At 33.0% G+C, this 18,759-nt stretch overlaps 1 protein-coding gene across 2 annotated transcripts in view; it reads right to left on the reverse strand.

Moving 5' to 3' along the window:
- Positions 1 to 18,759, reverse strand: part of LOC118185412 (nephrin-like) — a 1,505,573-nt gene that overhangs the window by 10,409 nt on the left and 1,476,405 nt on the right. For both annotated transcript variants that reach the window (XM_085813712.1, XM_085813714.1), the window contains one exon: positions 15,735 to 15,856. The gene's annotated coding sequence lies outside the window, so the exon portion shown is untranslated. The remainder of the gene's footprint in view (positions 1 to 15,734; positions 15,857 to 18,759) is intronic.

Genomic DNA, 18,759 nt, shown 5'->3' on the forward strand with positions numbered 1-18,759 from the left:
TGCCGTACAGAAGGGCTCAAGTTCGAATGCCAGATAAGGCATGGATGTACATCATGCCCATCTGTTCATAGGATAAATGTATTCGTGAAAGATTTTCTGAGCTAACCTGTAACGTAAATAATATTTGTGTTCAAAGATATTAGAAAAGTATCTAAAATAATGTTTACAAAATATATTATGTAGCAATAAGAATTTAATCGTAAACACACTTTCAATATGAAACACTCAAAACAGCTGAAAACACTTGCCTATGATTTGTAAGAAAGTACTCTGATCACTAGGCACTGTGAAACAACAACAAAAATTTGAAAATATTATTACTTAATACTTACAGCCAACATATACAAGACAAAAATATGTGTGTAAGCATAACAATTAAATTTTCATATGCAGAATAGGTAATCCATAGCGTAAGATGTCGATTCTTATAACATGACTTGCGTGTGGTACAAGGTTACTTTACTTTAATATTTTCAGATATGAGCTTCCATAAAAAGTAAGTACTGAAGATATCTGAGAAACAACATCAGGAGATCTTCATATATCCCGGGACATTACGACTTGAACAGGACATCCTTAAGATGTCGATTTACGAAGTCCTCAGGATATCTAAAAATCAACATCCTGAGGAGATCTTCATATATCCCGGGACATTGTGAGACTTGAATAGCATATCCTCAGGATGTTGACTTAAGAAGTCCTTAGGATATCTGAGAATCAACATCCTCAGGATATCATAACTGCTTCCCGGGCCATTGCGACTTAAATAGGATATCCTGAGGATGTCTTGTGTTATGGGGGGACTTTCTATTGAAAATATAGCCATCTTTCAAGAAAACCCATTAAAAAAATTGACTCCATCGGTTTTCTCTATGCAAACTATCATAAATTATATTATAATATGTTTTATCAATGCGCAATATTACAATTTATTAATTCACAATGTTTAATCAACATACTATTAAAGTAAGCCTAGAAGGGTAAAATTCTAGAGACCAGGTTATTTCAGTTCTGTTATACGAGTGAACACATACTGCCGGTTCACCTGGCTTAAAACAATGGTTGATCTACCAGCATTCAAAGTAGTCTTAATCACTCGTCTATTGGTGGAGTTAAATTCTAGAGTCCCTGGCAGCGGCAGATTGTTGCATTGGGCGGCAAAGAATATTCTGCCGGCCTTATATTATTAGAGCATTTCGTGGCCTCTTTCAAGCTTTTACTCTAGTGACTATATTCACATAATGAATTAATGTTCTATATACAGACGTTTAGTGTATAACCTTTCCGAACAACTTTTATTATGTCCTTGATTCATATTCGAAATGATTTGGAAATTTGATCTTTCACTTACTACTGTTTTATCCTGAAGGTCTTTTGAATTAAAATTTGTATTATTAAATAAAAACAAAGAGAACATTATTGCATTATTAAGGTCATTATAATTTCTTTCTTGAAAGATACTACCTATTACAAGTAGCTACAAATATTAATGACCACAATAAAATATGTAGGGAAGAAGGGTAAAAAATAGACTGTATTTAAAATCAGAAGATGAAAGCAATTGCTCAATGGTATGAGTACTAGCGTGTAGAAAATACAACTAGAGCAATTCTTCTTTTATATTCTTAATCCTTTGAAAAATAGTAACATGTTTTTTACCTTTGCAAAAATGCAATCCAGAGGATAAACGAAGTTTCAAGGTGACAAGGTTCAAAGAGGGAACTTACAAAGAAAAATAAATTACCATATATTATTTAAATGATGCCCCGGTTATGAAATCTTCATTCTGATACACTTCAATTAATAAACGTTCTCAGTATGATTTTGCTCAAACAAAAAACATTTCTAAGTTACTTTTTTCCAAAAAATAAAAGGTATTAAAAAGTAAAATTTCAGTTTTTTAGTATCAGATAAAAATTAGATTATAAGCTTTTGTCTGCACTTGCAAAAACAGAATATGAAATTACATCTTCAGAGACATCGTTAAAGTATGTAATTGACATTATGAAATCCTTATGCACAAAGGAGCTAAGTGATTTATCTCTTATTTTTGACATTAAACGTTATTTTTGAATATCCCCATGAATAACTCCGATCTTCATTTGTGCATTAAAATGAGAACAATGGAACATTTTCAAATAAACAGCAACCGGATGATAATGCATGCAATACTTTATTTAAATGAGATCTTCAAATTCGCTTCCGATTCGAATGTCTCTTGTTTTTCGGGGGGGGAGTTAAAAAAAGGGGATGACAAAAGGGTGTTTTCTTCTCACGCCTATCCCTGTAACACCCCCGCCTACTCATGTTGCTGACATTTTAAAATCTGATTTCATTTACATTCATTTATCGAAGAATGCCATCTCAAGATGGCAGTGCCGCGAAGATGGACTAATCAAAATTCCGAAGGGAGTCAGACGACGGAAAATAGAGGAGGGGGCTTATCGAAGTGTCCTTCGCCCCTCCTGACTGGGTTCCCGGCGTCTTCATCAAAGCGCTGAGGCTTTTAAATGCATGCCTGTCATATGAACGTTTTTGGTTCCCCGCAGATTTTCAGCCCTAGATGGAATGCATGGAGTGTTTTAATGCTTTTGACATTACTTGATGAAGGGAGGTATTGTTCGAAACGGGAAGAAGAGTGGGTTTGAAAATTCTTCCCAATTATGTTCTGCGAAGTAAAGTAAAATATAATTATGCATATTTATTTCTAGGACATAAGCGTAGCTTCATCATTATTTTCGATATTTTGTAAAATCTCTGCAAGGGAAAGCTTAATGATGTATTTATTTACTGGAATACCGCTATTAAAATCTGAACTCTGGACGAATGCTGGCAATAAACCCACAGTATTGAAGAAGGTGGTTTGTTTCAGGCTAGTGTAGAACCATTAAAAGACATTTACAGATTTTACTAAAATAGTAAACTATGTTAAGTGTTTTCTTTTGTGTAAGGAATTCCATGGTTATATTTAGAGCTTTTAAGGTAAAATAAATTTAATAACGTTTACAAATATTTAAATATTATCATACTTATAAAAGAGGAATTTAATAAATTTTTGACTTTCACCTTTTATTTGTTTATGTTTTTATGCATGCTTACTTTCCAATCCATATAAAGAAAGGTGTCTGAATTTATTTTCGGATTTTATATCGCACTTGTAAGGTTTTAGTTTGCTTTTACTCTAAGAGAGCATTAAACATTTCAGAGTAGGGAACATGAAAAAAATGTGGTCAAGCCGGTATTCGAAACAAAGGTTCCTCAGCTGCGATTTGGACGTGCTAATCAGTTACACCGTGAGAGCAAGCAAATGGTATGCGATAGTTACTTATATTAGCCTACTGTGGGAAAACACAGAACCCTTTCGATTAACTCCAAATCAGGACGAGTTATCATCCACCGCATTTCGGTTCGGACTCCACTCTAGAGACTGTTAGGCATTTTGAATGAAGAATATGAAAAGTCACTAAGCTATCGCGGGATTCGAGCCACGGACCTTTCAGTTACCAGCAGAATGAGCTATTACTTACAATATGAATGCATTCATAAGTTGATGCCATAATTTCTTTTACAATTGTACATTTAAATTTGCTTTCCCATCGGCATATCCAATTTTTACAATTTGTCTCTCCGAAAGATGCTTATCTCTCAATTAAACTTAAATTCTTTAAAGAAACGAAGAAGCTGATAGAAACTTGCAATCCGAAGTTTCGTGTCATTCTGCTGCTGATTAAGGCTTAGAATCGAGATTAAATCTACAGATCGATAATTTATGTAATTACCAAATAACTTTAAGTAGGAACCAATTTATTCTACGAGAGATAAAAATGGTCAGATATTTCCTCAAAGAAGTGATGAGATTTTATGAGTGAAAATAATGTTTTGTGGTACCTTCTGCTGTGTCTATATTAGTTTTATAATTTATTTGGTACTTACGTGTTATCACAACCACCTTAGCAGAAGTCATCAAAGCTTCACCACAAACTCAGCAATTATTCAGGCAACCATGCGCGTGATAAATATTCAGTTTCCAACTTCGTCATTTTTGTATGGGTACTTTTTGTTGTATTCCAAGTTGCAACAGCTTTTATAGAAAAATTATGATGGCTTTTTTCGTCTTAAACTGGATTTTGAAATTTGTGCTTTTAGGAATTTCTTATAACAGAAGAAATAGAGGTGAAATTTCTGCATGAATGCATTATATTAATCGCTAAAGGAACAATGTTTCGAATTCTTTCTTAAAGCAATTAAAAACAAAAACCAATTTTGTAACAAGGTTTACTAATTGTCTTTTGGTGAAATGGAAAATATGAACGCAATGTTATGTAGTATATATGTGATATATAATTTTTGCTATAAAAGAAATTACTTTTTTCTTCTATAAAATATGTCATACTGCACCAATGTGGTTGCGATAATACGTAAGTACTATTTCATGTTATTTGATAAGTTTTATTGCTATATACATTACTGCAAAAGTGCACTTGAGTTTATTTTGCCTTCTGTTACAAACTTATTCTCCCCAGAGCTACCAAAGCTAAGTTGGAGATGGCAGAGTTTTTCTCCAACTTAGCTTCCTAAAATTAGGTCCAAAGCACTGTAGTTTTTAACCCTTAATAAACGAATTAAATCCATTTTCTAAATCTCAGCTGGTTCGCTATGTCATTTTAGTATAGTTTTGAGGATTATTCGTCGTAACAATTGCACAGATTTCTTTTTAATTTGAAAATTATTAATTGTAACCTAATGCCTAAAACTTGAAGCAAATGTCTCATGTGTTCCACTCTCAGTTTACCTCGTTCTGATGACTCCTAATGCTGCAATAAAAGTATGATTTATATATAAATATCTTTAAAATATTGTAGAGACATTAGGTATTTTTGAAAGCAGGCAAGATGAAAAATTGTCAACCGCCTTCGCAGGGAATCGAACCACGGACTTCTGTAATACGCGCCCAGCATGCAGACCACTACACCAGGAAGGCACGCTAGGAAAGCGGGAGAAATACCTTATAATATAATAAAAGTATGAGAAATTACAGGAAAACATAAAAAGTTAAAATGCATCCTAGTCCGTAGAGTTTACTTAACAATTCTATAACTCCAAGTGAGGATGTAGAGCGAAGAAAGCTAAGATATGAATTTTCGTTCAAATTCGTATATGCAGCGCGTACTGAATTGATGGGATGCCTTGTGTTGCAGGTAAGTACACTAATATGTTTGAATAGATATGCATTAATGTGTATGTATGTATACTTGTGTGCAAGTTTGTGCATTTCCATCTGGTAACGCGTTTGAATTCGGAAATTTTGAGCCTGTGTTTATTAGATGGAGCAAGGCAGTACACAAAGTGTATTTTCAAATAAAAAGCGAAGATATTAACCTTGCAGATTATTTCGAAGTGCGACAGAGAAAAGAAGTTTAGAAAAGCAGTATTCAGATATTGCAATTTGCATAAATGAACACAACGTGGCAGAAACACGTTGAAGAGCTTGAAGATCCAGCGTGATGCCACCAGGGCATACACGGATTGTATACACTGTCTAGAACGCATAGCTGAACCCCAGACATTTCTTGGCCTAAGTGAACGTTTTAGGGAGAGATTGCGATATCACCGATCCTAATATTAAATTGGAACTACATTTCATAGGTTGTAGTACCTTGCCAGAAAATAGTTTATTGGTGGAAGATTTTCAGTTTTGGTTTGGTTTATCTGACAATGACAAAGCACAATAGGGCTATCTGCTTGAGGAAGGTATGCCTTTGTAGAAGACATTTTAAGCAAACTGGATCCTTTATTCGTAACACATGGGGAAACTACAAAAACGGCCATTCAACTAGTCGGTTGACAGGGATACGATCCCCGGACCAAACTACCAGTGTTCAGCGATTTTACCAATCGTTAGCAAGTGGTATCATTTTGTAACAACGTATATCTCTATACCAGATATTCATTCAGATTCAAAGGAAGCTACAATAGTTAGGCTAGGAGCTCATACCGTATTCCTCTCATTTATTCCATATCCCTTGAACGGAATAACGTCAATATAAATGTCATTATATAATTTTAATAACCGATTTATAGGAGTAAGACAATGCAAAACTTTCGTAACAGACTACAAAACGTCTTCCGTAGCACCGAACATCTACAGAATAGTTATCTGATAAAAGGCAACAGTTTGTAGATAATAATGAAGAATACTACTTTAGAACGAAAGTGAGTAATGGTGTCATACGTCATAACGGAATTCTTTCCTTAATAATTGCAAGATCTTTTGTATATACCAAAATTATATACAAAAAGAAGGTAAATGGAATGAAATTTTATCATAATCGCTGTCAAAATGAAGTAACAGGTAATAGTTATATATTTTATATAAGTTTGGGATTTAGTGGATTCATTTGATTTTTTTTTCAAGCAACTATGTTAGTTTCAATAAATCCACATCCTCGCATGTAGTATTTTGCACGTAAATTATACTATTTCTTCTAAAATATGTAACAATTTTAATTCGATCGCATCAACCGCAACCTATATTGGCATTATGCCAAAACATCTAAGATCGTCCAAAAGAGGTGTTAATTACGTGCCGCAGTGTGAGGAGGTCACCTAAGAGTTCGTTCTTCTCCGAAAAGAGGGAATTTACTGTTGTCGTCGATTAATTCTGTCGTCAGTTGGCTTTTGCGCCTTTACATCATATTCGCAGAAATAATACAAAGATTCGCATTGATGTGTAACGCTGAAACCCAAATATTGTTGACAATTTTTTTTTCAGAAAATATGAATTTACTTGAAGATGACTCATTGATTTCACTGTTTACTTTTAAAAATAAGATTCTTAAAAATAATTGAATTATATTTTTAGAGGTAATATTCGTTCCGTGGTAGAAAAAAAAAAAAAGAAAAGAAGAAAGATCAACAGTTATCTAACCAAATTTTGTCAAAATTTTATCATTTATGCAGGAATTATTTTTGTTATTTTCTCTAAACTTAAATTCAACTATGTATAATAAATGCCTTTATAAACATATACATAGTTGTATATTCAACTATTCAACCCAATTTAACCCCCCAATTCAACTATGTATAATAAATACATGTAGATTTAGCCCGCAAAATTAAAGCATATAATAATTATTTATTATGATATTATTATTAGAATTAATTAAGTAGCTCTAATAATTATTTACTGTCGTATAATTATTATAAATAATCATTAAGAAATTTCGTTTTTTCAGGGTACATCATTGTTCATATACCTTATCTCTAAGACAAATAAAGATATATAATAATTAATAATTATAGTATTAATTCATTGTAATGAAAATTGTACAATGAAATATAAAAATTGAATATTTCTAATAGCAATTATAGTGCAATAATAGTTATTTATTATACTTTATCATAAAATGGTATATATATATATATATATATATATATATATATATATATAGTAAATTAAACTTCCGAGATACTCATATTTTTACTAATATATCAATGCACATTAATCAAACAATTAAATACAAATGAATATCAGTAAATTATCTAGATTACTTAAAAGTAATTTTCTGCTGCCGTAAATCTGTGGACTTTGAACGCAGTGAAAATAAAGAGGGAGAAAAATGTGAACGTAAAAATTTCTACTCACGATTTATGTTCCTTTCATCCTATTTTGTCAATAAATCGGTTCGAATGATGCATACATTTTTGTGCTCGTAGTCGCGGCCTGAGTGGTTTTAGGAAAAAAAAAAAAAAAAGAGGGAAGTATTTTCGGCGATCTGTTTCTTTTTCAATAATAGATAGTTTTTAATAACAATCACATTTAAAGTTCTTCATGCAAAAAAGATGACAGTTTTGTTTCATAATAAACATGCCTCTGATTTTAACATATGGTGTAAGAAATTCCCTTATGAACCCGTGTTCAAAGTCACTGGTCAAAGACGGACATTCAAAGTAATTTCTCTAATCTGTTTGTATTATAGAAACGACAATCAACGAAAAGTGTGTAAACAAAGAGACATATTTTGTTGCAATATTTAAGTTTTGTTTCTCATCCGATTTCAAGGAACTGATAAACGTCAAGTCCAGAGCTTCTCGCCTTTGTTATATATTTAATGCTAAATCTGACATTGCTTGCACAGGTGCTTTTGATGTTAAATTAACTGGTAAATATACTCCTAGCTCTCAGTCGAAACAATCTCGGAATAGCGACGTGAGTTTGCACTGACCACACGCCATCCGAATTCTAATTATTTGAGTGGACCTCGAAGCACAAGTGCATGCGGATGAAACAAGTGAGCAATTAGTCTGTCTACAGCTGTTATTCTCAAATCCCAGAACAAAGCCATGTGACGATAAATATCTTAAACTGTCGCATTCTACTCTTAGTAATGGTACGTAGTAACTTCTGAATGGATAGAAATTACACCTGGACAGAGCGTTTGAACCTGTTGCTCTGACTGAAATGTAGGATAATATCTTTCACATTTTGGATCTAAAGTAATGTATTGCAAGATGTAGAATCTTTTAATATGCTTAACAATAAATTTTACTAGTGAAAAAGGTTTAAAATTTATTATCATCTCTTTCTTCATGTTGAAGTAAGTTAAAAACATATTGCTATTTTATAATATTTTTACTTCTTTGTACGCAGTAAAAGAAGTATTCTAATCGCAAAAATTTTCGGGTATCATATCTCAACGGAAATATCCATTTCTGATATTTCCCGAACCCATTTGGGTGCATTTTTTTTTTTTTTTTTTTTTTTTTTTTTTTTGCGTGATGTCTATACGTACGGGCAGAACAAAGGATCCTTTGCTCCAAAACGTATTATAAAATGGACGTATGTTTTTATGTATGGTAGACCATATGTTTGTATGTATGCATCTCGCATAATTCAAAAACGCTTAGACGTAGAACATTGAAGTTTTTATGTGGAACTGGTATAACATCTAGTTGTGCATTTCCGTGTTCTTTTGCAATCGGCAGCACCAAAAGTGAATCTTTATATATATCCCCATCCCCTTACGCGGCTTAAAAATCGTTACGTCGTTCTTACCTACTTTTCGTAATCGTTGGCAATAGTCCTATACCTCCACTTACAGAAGTGTTTTAAATGACAAATGTATTCACGTTTGGCAACGTCAAATTAAAAAAAAATAATAATTTTCGACAATAAGCGAAATCTAACTTTTAATAGAGTTTCCCGGTTTCTAAACATATATTTGGAAAGTTTTAATATTCAATACGAAAAAATAAAGATACAACGTGTTTGACTTCCGAAGGCAAAAACTGACCAGAAGTGATCATTTCAAAATTTGCAATTTTTCATTTCAAGATCTCTAATTAAGTTAGAATAATTCGATTAAATAAGTTTAAATGAAACTTAACAAGTAATATATGTAATTATCTAGGCCATACAAGGAAGATCATGTGGCGTTCACATAAGATGTTTTTCTATTGGTATACATTGTGGTGATAAGAATAAATATTAACAGGTAATGAAGTATAAAAATTTATTTCATGTAAACAAAACTGGTATATAATGTATGGAAAATGAATTAAACACATTTAGAATTTGACGGGAAATGCAAGAGAAATAAATATGCGCATAATATAGTTTATAATTCCCAAAGATTAAAAAGATAAATTATTAGCATCTTTAAATATATCATTAGGATGAAACAATAGAATAATGTTCCAGGTATCACGAAGATAGAATTAAACGGGAATGGATATTAACACAATCATTTGAGTACTTGGTTAAAATTTTAATTGTATTTCTATAATAAAAAAGCATTAATGAATATATATTCATAAAACAAAATTTAAATGTTACAAATGTTTATCATACTAATTGCACTTGATTAATTACAAAGATTTTCACCAAAGGTACCATTCTCTGCCATATCTGACATCAATCTTTGCGAAGACCCACAATAGAGTCTTTGTCTGTTGCCCTTAGCGCTCTGTTGCGGTCAGCGGGTTTATTTGCCATTATTTCACCATTATAAACAAATTTTTGAATATGTGTTGTCTGGGTATATAGCGAGCTGTTTTGGATATTTCAAGTATATTTTTCTGTAGAAATGAGATGAATAAATAGCATATCTTTTAAGATTAGCTTAGATTCCAGTTTAAGATATGAATTACCAGAAACATTCAGATTGCAACATTTCTGGTCATCTGATATGTACTAGCAAAACTGCATGAAATATATTTCACAGGCCTCGTAGAAAAACTATTGTCAGAAAATTTCACAGAAGAATTAGTTAGAAATTTATTTAATTGCCTAGAATAAACATTAACTAAAATTAGACAGAATAACATTAATTAATGTTAATTAATTTTTACAGATTGTATACAAGTATTATTATACGACACATGTATTTCACAAACTGTCTGAGATGAATGAATCTAGATGATGAAGTAGTTAATCGGATGCTATGCTGAGTCAATATATGGGATATCTTAGAAACTTAAATGATAATTCCAGAATGGATTAAGCATAATTTAATTCGCAATAATAAAAGAAGACGTTACTTTGTTGTTACGAAGCTTAGTTAGTCTAGATTGGCAACAAATCCACTATTCTGCTGAGTTTCAAATGTAAACAAATATGGCTTCTATGGTAAAAAAAAAATTAGGCTTAGCCGCACTTAAGCAACTTTTAAATTGTTGATAATTCTACAGCTGTAAGGTTCAGGTTAACTAAAGGCATAAAAATCTTAACCGGAGAAAACGAATAACATAATTCAATCATTTTCAAAGCAAAAAAATACACAATTTACAAACATATAAGAATAAACTGAGCTTACTGAGCAGAGTAACAGAGTGGATATATATATGAACATATAGTTGTATACTTTTAGTGCGGGCGATTGCAACCAAAATAAGAGTTGCACATCAACATATTATAGCAGTTCTATAAACAAAACTTCATCGTTTTGAAGCTCCTCGTTTTCGAGTTATGCGATATGTATACATACGTACCTACGTACAGACGTCATGAAATAAAATCTCTTCTAAATCCGTTTTAAATCTTTTTTATAATTTGTTTAGGGAGGAAAATCCTTTATTCTTTCCTTACGTACAGATGTCACGTCACTCAAAATGATCGTTAAATTACATTTGATAGCGGCCAGATTGGATATTTTCACTGAAATATGATACACGAAATATTTCGAGATTGCAATACAAAGAAAAATATATAGCGTAATATTTCTAAAACAAGGAACTGATAATATAATAGCAATTGTGAATATTTTAAAATATTATTTCCTTCTTGTTTCATTATTGCATTATCATGTATCATGTATCAACAAGGGTTACCAACGGGACAGTTGAAAAGTTAACTTCATTAATGGTACATTGATTTATACACTCATTCTAGAATAACTCTTGTATGTAAGTTTTTAAGACGTAAATTTCTTTTCTTTTGAACGGAAAGTCAGATATACTGTTTCAATATTTACACCTATCGAACTTCGTGGAATTATTTTATTAGGATATGAGCATTAAACCCATTTTGCTATAATACCTTCCGAATGGCAGATAAGTTGAAAAAGTTGCTTCTTGCACATTAATATATGACACATCTTGAGGAAAAATGTTTACACGGAGGAAAACGATTTTTTTCTTTACTAGTTAATATCTGTCCAATAAACAACGTTCATGTATAAGATACTGCGTAGCAAGAAATAATTAATATTTTAGGTTTCATTAAAATAAAGTGATGAGCATGTAATATTAAATTTACTAGGGATCAAATTTAGATATACTTATTTTTTTCAACACTTTTGAGTGGAATGCTGTACCTTACATAAAGTGGTAAAAAAATAAAGTAAATATCTATAGAATGTTTGATTAGTTGAAGGCTACCCAATTTCCCTTTTTTTAGTCACATTTTCAATTTAAGAGTCAAATCAAGTAAAAAAAAAACTCTATCTCTGAATATTATCTTCCCGTGTTAGTTTTAACAAAAATACACGCAGTTTTTATTTATATAAGATTCGGATTAGAAAATGTGCCAATGATAAATATATATTCTGGAGCAGAATCAGTTATCAAAAGCGATGTATCAAACCCAAACAATCGAAATTTTCCAAGATCTGACTAGTTAAAATTCTTTTGGCCTCGTTGCCTTTAGGATTACATTAATACAAAAAGGGCATAAGGCAACGAGACATGTTAATTTCGAATGCAAGTTTCTAAAATTTATTTACTTCAGGAATGTCTTTTGGGTAAACTTTACTTTAGAGAAATTACAAATAGTTTGCTGATTTCAAATTTCCGTTGACCAAAATTCAAATATTCACACTAAACGCAATTAATTTTTAAGGCTCCTAAAATCAATGTTTGTAACATTTTTTTAATTCATTCAGGAAGGTATTTTGAACAGTATAACTTTGATAATGTTTTTCAAAACAGTTTAGTATATTACATAACCGCGTTTCATAAAAACATTTCTGTAGAATAAAGAACGATTTAGTGCTTCAAAATTTTTATACAGACGTGCTAAATATCAGTTTCTTTCTTTTAATCCAAATCAGTTCAAGATCTTTCATTCCTTTCATAATTTGACATCAACGAATAATAGCTCGAGTTACATTTAGCACGTCGAGCAAATATTTTGGAAACACCTGCAGAGTCATTAGGTTTTTTTCGAAGTAGAAGAGATGAAAAATGAACAATGCCCTCGCCAGGAATTGAACCACGGACCTCTCGAATACGCGTCCAGCGTCCTGAGCACTAAGGAAAAGGCATTACGAAGGCATGCTTAGAAGGCGGGAGAAATACCTTATATACTATTCCTTTTAAAGAGCGACTGGGGATTAGGAAACTCAATCGCCAAATTGTGGTGATGAAGAATCATCATTCATCACCTTTTAGTTCAGCCGCCACTGTAAAGTTATTAGATTTTTTCGAAACATGGAAATCGAAGAAATGAGCTATGTTCTCCCCGGGAATCGAACCACGAAACTCATGAATACGCGTTGAGCGTGTTGACCATTACACTACGAAGGCATGCTAAGAAAGATGCAGAAATAGCTTATACACCTAGTATAGCACAAAATTTAACAGTAATTTAAATATATATATGTACAATTTACTAGGACAATACATAGGGCATTCTAATTTTCACTAAATAACCTAAATAATTTATATCTCTGCATTATGTATATGAACAACTTATTCGTGAGTAAATTATGGTATTCAGCACTGTTATAGTAGCATAATCATTCAGAAGTTTGATAAAAAGGAATCAAGAATTCAGATTTGTTATTTTTTATTACAGTAAGGGAAATTTAATTTCAAAATGAGGAAAAATTTCGCCTTATTTTTATTACACCAAATTTAGCTGTTTACATACATCTTTTGTAATTAGAATTATTTACGCATTTCTTTGAACAACAATATTCTATAAATTAACAAATTTTAAAACAATAAGGTATTTGGAATCGAAAGACAATTTCTACAGCTTGAAGCTAAGAAAAACAGCATAATATTTTTACTCCAAAAATTACGAAGTAAATTAATTTTACTACTTCTATTCCTGCGGGCGGTAAATATGCATGAAACGCAGAAAGAGAAGCAGACTAAGCAGTCTTAAAAAATTGGTTACGAGGAAAAACATGCTGCGGAACATTGCGGCTGAACACTTTGAGGAGAAAACAAGGCATTAATTTTCTATTAATTTTCAGTTTTTGAATTTAAGCATTTTGAGTTTACTTCTTATTTTTCAGAGAATATTTATTAGTTAATTAATTCCAAAATATGAAATATGAAAATAAAAATATTCCTAATTATTTCTTGCGATGATTATGCGAACATGTATTTGCAAATCACCACGTTTTCGCCTTGCGTTGTTTTCTCTACGATGTTTTTGCAGTTATGTTTGCGGCGAATACCGGAAACAATTCATATACTCTTTGCCGACGTCAAAACTGAGGTTTCCGAATAAGCAGATCAGTGTGCGAATGATTGAATCAGAATAGCACGTAGAGGAATGACTTTTATTCTTTACACTTTTCTCTGCTTAAAAACTACTAGAACATGAAGACCATCCCATAGTGCCCAATCCAAAATCACCTCGGTTTCCTAATCTCTTAGTGTTACCCTGTATAGTGCTCAAACAAGAATGGTAGACAATACATTTGACGTTTTAATAGTGAACAATTATTGTTCACAATTTGAGTTTTTTATAATAATGGTAATTGAGTTTAATATTGAGTTTTTTATAAAATATTTTCCGCCAATGACGGGCTCTAGCTGCTTATAAGCTTTGGACACTGATATGGCCGGGAGCGGTGTTATGGAGGCCCCAAATAAACAGGTTATCGTTGTCTCTTATGAAAGGACGGGCAAATTACATTCATGCCTTCTCCGGGATTTGAACCCAGACCCTTCAGTACGGCAGTCAGAATGACTAACTACTTTCCCGTTTGGCCGACTTTTTAATAAATATTAATTTTTAATAGTCCACCAATTTAGTTTGGGCAGAACTGAGCCATTAGGAATTCATGAAACAACGTTACTTAACAAGTTGCCTGCAACAGCAAAATCGGGTAAAATACTCTATTGCACCATCTTTTAATTCTAGTGTTTTCCTGTCCCATTTATTCTAACCTAGATTTCATTTGAACTTGTTTTGTTTATTTTCACATTTCATTTTTAGTTGCATGATTATGAACTTCTACATTAATTTTATTTATGAATGGATCATAACTTAATACATCATAAAGTAATACGAGAATTCATTGTTTTGATGGTAAAAATTAGTAAAATTTGAAAATAGTATTATTATAATAAAAATAGTAATATAGCATATATAACCGAAAATGGAGAACTTAACCATCTCAGAATGTACCACTAGTTTTGTATTCGTTTAAAAATCAACACAATCTCGTTTAATTACAATTTCATTGTCTTACTGCCATGTAAAACATAATTAATTAAAAGTTACTGCAGCAAAATATATATTAAAATCACATAACAATTTATGAGACAAAGCTTCCAGAAGCGGAAGCCAAAAATATCGAGAAACTTTCAGAGGACGTAAATATAATTTTGACCGTATAAAACTGTGTGTTTGTGAAATACCGGTGTCTCACACGGCTGCAAACACAGCGAAACCTATGAAAATCATATTCGGTGCACACTATTCCGAAAAGAAAGGCCGCTGTGTATCACCGGTGATACACATGGTAGCCAAGGTGTCAAAAATGATCTGTGCACTAGCCTGAACTATAGCACTATACACCCTAACGACGAAACCTGAGAGCTAACTAAAAATGAGCTGTGCACTAGCCTGAACTGATGAGCATATGAATAGCACTATACACCCTAATTACGAAACCGGAGAGCTAACTAGTGTAGGACTAAAGCGACCAAGAATGCTTCGAATTTTTTATACATGCTGACTAATACCTACACTTAAAAATGAATAGGAAATGCCCAATGAGCTCGAACTGACCAACTGGATATGAGTTATTATCCATTACTTTAGTTTGGGTGATATACATACTATACGCGGGACACGAGGCTTTAGTTTGGGTGCATATACGCTGAACAAAAGGAGTTGGAACTGAGAGTCTTTAAAAACGCACTTAATTCTAATAAATAACTGACGCATCATGTTAACAGCTGCATCTCAAGAGCATATAGGAGGATGTCTTTAATTCCTTGCAAATACAATTTAATAAATCTTACATAGAAAACTATAAACAAGTGCTTACCACAGAAATATGTTTTAGGAGTCATGAGTTGGAATCGGGAAGGTCTAACATCTACGGATGATAGGCACTTGGTGAGGGAATGCAAATAGGTTTATAGATACATCAAACTGGATGCGAAGTACCTGTAAATAATAGTAATTATCAATAAATATTTTACAAGGAGAGATTTACAAAGCACACACTATCGAGATTTAAGAGTATTCTTTACATTTATGCTAGTACAATTCAGTCGTTTAAGACCGCTTAATGCTGGAAGTTCTTTCCGTATTCGAATCCAAGCGAATGGCCTAGCAGCAGGGCTGATTTTCGTGGTCTTTTTTAAAAAATGTGTATCGCCAGTTTTTCTTAGAGAGTGTTTCACTAAGGCATATCTCATAGACAAATAACCCATGTGTCCTTTGTTGCACTCAAATAACCCTGAGTTTAATTAACATTATGAAAACCAAACCTTGTAAAGAAACGAGTCTTTAATTTGACATTTAATCTTCGACAATTATGCAACAATTACACAAAATGCGAATCAAAACAAGCATGTAACCGAATCCTAAATGGTATAAGGTTGCAAAATAATTAATTTTACTAGTTTCCAAAGATTATTACATTATCTAACATTTTGTAGCTTATAAGAAAATTTCATTTTTATTTATACAAATTATTTGATACATTATATTGGACTGCTATACTTAACATTTGCATTTATATATGTAGTGGGGGAGTTGAAGATGCTAAATAACAATTCCAACGTTGTTTTCCACACCACAGAACATTTAATAAAGATAATCAGAAAAGGTACAAATTAGATTAAAAACAAGTGCCGTTTGATACAAACAGGATTCTGTATAGCTTTTACCAGTCTTAGCACATAACCGATTAGTGCCTACTCGCACTTGCTGATGTATTAAACAGTTCAATTTACCACCTTCGCGTGGAAAACTACAGTTCCTTATTCTACACCTTCACGTGCAGACAGACATCTCACCACCTTCGCGTGGGATAGCAGAAGAGTCTCTGTCATACTCCTCTTTCACCTCGCTGCTGGCGCATCGGTGAAGCCCTCTGGTGGTTGTGTCGCACTTCCAGATACTACAACTCGGACTTCCTGACGCTTTTTCGTCCACGAAAACACGGATCAGCAACACTGGAACATCAAGACAGCACCTGAAAATAAATTTTCAAAAAACAAAAGAAAAGGGAAAAAACAAAAAGAAAGAAGTGTGGAAGAACCACACATAGTTCTATATAGTAGAAGTCCACGGCTTCATGAGATCAGCTGCTGTAGTGGTACATCCAGGACCTTCATGGTGTCCCACTTTTTCCACCTGGTAACGATCTTTGCCTTTCCTCGCTGTTACACGATATGGGCCGAAGAACTTTAGCCTTAACTTTAGTCCACCTCCATATTGCGTTCTTTGTATGGCAACTAAGTCGTTCACATTGTATACTCGTGCCTCTTTTTTCTTCTTGTTGTATGTTTTTCTATTCTCTTCCTGAATTTTTAGAATGTTTTTCCTTGCTTCCTCTCTCATATCTTCTCGATCTTTCATCATAATATTTCTTTCTTCTTCTTCAAGAATTTCCATAATCTTTAAGTCCTCTCGATTTCTCATTTTAACACCAGTGAGAAGCTCAAATGGAGAACTCTTTGTGCTTCTGCTCTTAGTGCTGTTCAAGATCCGTTGTACATCTCCGACATATTTGTACCACTTGGTTGGATCATCTATGGATAATTTGGATAGGACTGGAATCAGTGAGATGAATTCTTTCCACTTGTCCATTTCCTCTAGGAACGCTGGTAGTTGTGAATATGTGCTGGATCTTCTCTTGACTACAGTAATCTTCAAAGTCTTTAGAGGTAAACGCCGTACCTTTATCACTTATAATTCTAAAAGGACTACCGAAAGTTGATTGTTGCAGTTTCAGCTTCTGCAATGCCTCTTGAGCTGATGTAGACTTTACTGGATAGAGCCATACGAACTTTGTGAATGCATCAACCACGGTTAAGATGTGATTGTAGTTCTTATTTGTCGACGGTAATGGTCCTATAAAATCGATGTGAAAAGTGCTCAAAGGGATACTATCTTTTGGTATGGGATTCAGCAATCCTTCGCTCTTACCTCGTTTTCTGTCGCACAAAATACATTCTACACAATTTGAAATAACTTGCTCAATTCGTTTTCTAAGGTTAGAAATATAAAAGTCGGTTTTCAGCAGATCTTCTGTTTTAGACACTGCGAAATGTCCCTTGTTGTGGATACTACGTATGATTTCTAACTCTAATGCCTCGGGTACCACAAGTAGCTCACGACCACTGTCGAACTTGTATAATACTCCATTTTTCACTAGAAAATATTTCTTTAGTCCTTGCTCGACTAAGGATTTTAGCAACTGGAGACGCTCATCACTTCTTTGCGCAGCTGCAATTTTGGCTGTAATTTCTCCCTGAGAACAAGTAACCATCATAACAGCGTTTCTACTTAACGAATCCACATGCTTCATTTGTTGCCCAGATCTGTGAATAATTTCATAGTCAAATTCTTCTAGAAGTAACGCCCATCTCGCCACTTTAGGGGTTAGATCTTTCTTAAACATGGTCTTCTGGAAAGCATCGCAATCCGTAACTATCCTGACCTTAGATCCTAAAAGGTAATTACTGAATTTCTTTAGAGCTTCTACTATAGCTAAAACTTCAAGCTCATAGCTAGATAGCTTCTCTTGTTGGAAACTATTTTTTTTTACTCATGAAGTAAATGGGGTGTAACTGTCCATCATCTGACTTTTGTAGCAATACAGCGCCGAAACCATGACTGCTTGCGTCTGTATGCAATTCTAATGGTGCTCCTTGTTTAAAAATATGAAGAACCGGACTTGTGGATAAAAGTTCTTTCAATTTATTAAATGCACCTTTTTGCTCAGGTCCAAATTTGAATTCTGCTCCGTTACGAAGAAGATCACTTAATGGTTTCGCTATTTTTAAATAATTGGCAATAAATTTCCTAAAATACCCAGTAAGGCCCAAGAAACTTTG

This window comes from Stegodyphus dumicola, chromosome 3 (genome assembly GCF_044657685.1).
Source record: "Stegodyphus dumicola isolate Sdum_Otavi_A_Nest chromosome 3, ASM4465768v1".
In the NCBI taxonomy this organism is placed as follows: domain Eukaryota; kingdom Metazoa; phylum Arthropoda; class Arachnida; order Araneae; family Eresidae; genus Stegodyphus; species Stegodyphus dumicola.